The sequence below is a fragment of the Arachis ipaensis genome, chromosome B1, assembly GCF_059453495.1.
Source record: "Arachis ipaensis isolate K30076 ecotype BB chromosome B1, ASM5945349v1, whole genome shotgun sequence".
Taxonomy (NCBI): Eukaryota; Viridiplantae; Streptophyta; class Magnoliopsida; order Fabales; family Fabaceae; genus Arachis; species Arachis ipaensis.
In genome coordinates this window covers 85,172,825-85,176,370 of record NC_142436.1, presented here as the reverse complement: position 1 = coordinate 85,176,370, position 3,546 = coordinate 85,172,825, and the positions used below count along the sequence as shown (strand labels likewise).

Genomic DNA, 3,546 nt, shown 5'->3' with positions numbered 1-3,546 from the left:
GCCACAACATCATAGAAGTGGTCTTGATGAGCTTTGGAGATGAACCTTTCCATCTCCCATGACTCGGAGGTGGAAGCTTTTGTCTTCCCTTTCCCTTTTCTAGAGGATTCTCCGGTCTTAGGTGCCATCAATGGTAATGGAAAAACAAAAAGCCTATGCTTTTACCACACCAAACTTAGAATTTTGCTCGTCCTCGAGCAAGAGAAGAAAGAATAGATGAAGAAGAAGAAGAAAATATGGAGAGGAGGGGGGAGGTGTGTTTCGGCCAAGAAGAGGAATAGAGGGTTGTGTTGTGTAAAAATGAGGAAGAATGGAGGGCTTTATATAGGGAAGGGAGGGGGGGTAAGTTTCGGCCATTTAGGGTGGGGTTGGGTGGGAAATTGATTTTGAATTTTGAAGGTAGGTGGAGTTTATGAGGTAGGTTTATGGGGAAGAGTGGATGGATGTGAGTGGTGAAGAGGTGATGGGGAAGAGAGATTGAGGTGATTGGTGAAGGGTTTTGGGGAAGAGTGTTTATGGGATTGTGTGAAAGAGGGGTGAGAAGAAGTAAGTGGAGGTAGGTGGGGATCTTGTGGGGTCCACAGATTCTGAGGTGATCCTGTGGGGTCCACAGATCCTGAGGTGATCCTGTGGGGTCCACAGATCCTGAGGTGCTTAAGGATTTACAACCTTGCACCAAATTAGGCATGTAAAATGCCTTTGCACACAACTCTGGGCGTTCAGCGCCAGATTGGTGCTTGTTCTGGGCGTTGAACGCCCATTTGTTGCCCATTTCTGGCGTTGAACGCCAGAACCATGCTTGTTCTGGGTGTTCCGCGCCAGCTCTTCTCCAGGGTGCATTTCTGGCGTTCAAACACCCAGACGCTGCCCATTTCTGGCGTTCAGCGCCAGAACCATGCTCTGTTCTGGCGTTGAACGCCCAAAACATGCTTCTTAAGGTCTTCCTCCAGGGTGTGATTTTTCTTCTGCTGTTTTTGATTCCGTTTTCAATTTTTATATTTATTTTGTGACTCCACATGATCATGAACCTAATAAAACATGAAAAACAATGAAAATTAGATAAACATTGGGTTGCCTCCCAACAAGCGCTTCTTTAATGTCAATAGCTTGACAGTGGGCTCTCATGGAGCCTCACAGATGTGCAGAGCTTTGTTGAGACCTCCCAACACCAAACTTAGAGTTTGGATATGGGGGTTTGACACCAAACTTAGAGTTTGGTTGTGGCTTCCCAATACCAAACTTAGAGTTTGACTGTGGGGGCTTTGTTTGACTCTTCTTTGAGAGAAGCTCTTTATGCTTCCTCTCCATGGCTGCAGAGAGAGATCCTTGAGTTGTAAACACAAGGTTGTCCTCATTTATTTGAAGGATCAATTCTCCTCTGTCCACATCAATCACAGCTCTTGCTGTGGCTAGGAAGGGTCTTCCAAGGATGATGAATTCATCCTCATCCTTCCCAGTATCTAGGACTATGAAATCAGCAGGGATGTAAAGGCCTTCAACCTTTACTAACACGTCCTCTACTTGTCCATAAGCCTGTTTTCTTGAATTGTCTGCCATCTCTAATGAGATTTTAGTGGCTTGCACCCCAAAGATTTCCAGTTTCTCTATTACAGAGAGGGGCATGAGGTTTATTCATGAACCAAGGTCACACAGAGCCTTAAAGATCATGGTGCCTATGGTACAAGGTATTAAGAACTTTCCAGGATCCTGTTTCTTCTGAAGCAATGTCAGTTGATCCAGATCACTTAGTTCATTGGTGAACAAGGGAGGTTCATCTTCCCAAGTTTCAATGCCAAATAATTTGGCATTCAGCTTCATGATTGCACCAAGGTACTTGGTGACTTGCTCCTCAGTGACATCCTCATTCTCTTCAGAAGAGGAATACTCATCAGAGCTCATGAATGGCATAAGGAGGTTTAATAGAATCTCTATGGTCTCTAGTTGAGCCTCAGATTCTTTTGGTTCCTCAGAGGGAAACTCCTTATTGATCACTGGACATCCCAGGAGGTCTTCCTCACTGGGATTCACGTCCTCTCCTTCCTTTACAGGTTCGGCCATGGTGATTAATTCAATGACCTTGCACTCTCCTTTTGGATTTTCTTCTGTATTGCTTGGGAGAGTACTAGGAGGAATTTCAGTGATCCTTTTACTCAGCTGGCCACTTGTGCTTCCAAATTTCTAATGGAGGATCTTGTTTCATTCATGAAACTCACAGTGGCCTTAGATAGATCATAGACTAAGTTTGCTAGATTAGAAGTATTTTGTTCAGAGTTCTCTGTCAGTTGCTGAGTGGATGATGGAAAAGATTTACTATTGTTAAACCTGTATCTTCCACCATTATTAAAGCCTTGTTGAGGCTTTTGTTGATCCTTCCATGAGAGATTTGGATGATTTCTCCATGATGGATTATAGGTGTTTCCATAAGGTTCACCTAAGTAATTCACCTCTGCTATTGCAGGGTTCTTAGGATCATAAGCTTCTTCTTCAGAAGATGCCTCTTGAGTACTGTTGGATGCAGCTTGCATTCCATTCAGACTCTGAGAAATCATATTGACTTGCTGAGTCAATATTTTATTCTGAGCCAATATGGCATTCAGAGTATCAATTTCAAGAACTCCCTTCTTCATAGGCATCCCATTACTCACAGAATTCCTCTCAGAAGTGTACATGAACTGGTTATTAGCAACCATGTCATTGAGTTCTTGAGCTTCTGTAGGCGTTTTCTTTAAGTGAATGGATCCACCTGCAGAGGTATCCAATGAAATTTTAGCTAATTCGGACAGACCATCATAGAATATGTGCAGGATGGTCCATTCTGAAAGCATGTCAAAAGGACACTTTTTGGTCAGTTCTTTGTATCTCTCCCAAGCTTCATAGAGGGATTCACCTTCTTTCTGTCTGAAGGTCTGAACATCTACTCTAAGCTTACTCAACTTTTGAGGAGGAAAGAACTTGGCTAAGAAAGCCTTGACCAACTTATCCCAAGAGTTCAGGCTATCCTTAGGTTGAGAGTCCAACCATACTCTAGCTCTGTCTCTTACAGCAAAAGGGAAAAGCATGAGCCTGTAGACTTCAGGATCTACTCCATTAGTCTTAACAATATCACAGATCTGCAAGAATTCAGTTAAGAACTGAAAAGGATCTTCAGATGGAAGTCCATGAAACTTGTAGTTCTGCTGCATCAGAGAAACTAGCTGAGGTTTCAACTCAAAGTTGTTTGCTCCAATGGCAGGAATGGAGATGCTTCTTCCATGTAAATTGGAATTATGTGCAGTGAAGTCACCAAGCATTTTCCTTGCATTATTATTATTTTCGGCTGCCATCTCCTCTTCCTGTTCGAAAATTTTTGAAAGGTTGTCTCTGGACTGTTGTATTTTAGCTTCTCTTAGTTTCCTTTTCAGAGTCCTTTCAGGTTCTGGATCTGCTTCAACAAGAATATTCTTGTCCTTGCTCCTGCTCATATGAAAAAGAGGGACAAAAAAAAATAATAATAATAGGGGTCCTTTTTACCACAGTATAGAGGTCCCTGTGTGAGTAGAAGAAAAG

At 42.8% G+C, this 3,546-nt stretch overlaps 1 non-coding gene across 1 annotated transcript; it reads left to right on the top strand.

Moving 5' to 3' along the window:
* The first annotated feature begins 2,819 nt into the window (after positions 1–2,819).
* On the top strand, positions 2,820–2,927 carry LOC148577307 (small nucleolar RNA R71). Its single transcript, XR_015904496.1, has one exon. It is a non-coding gene; the product is annotated as a small nucleolar RNA R71 (small nucleolar RNA).
* Positions 2,928–3,546: the final 619 nt, after the last annotated feature.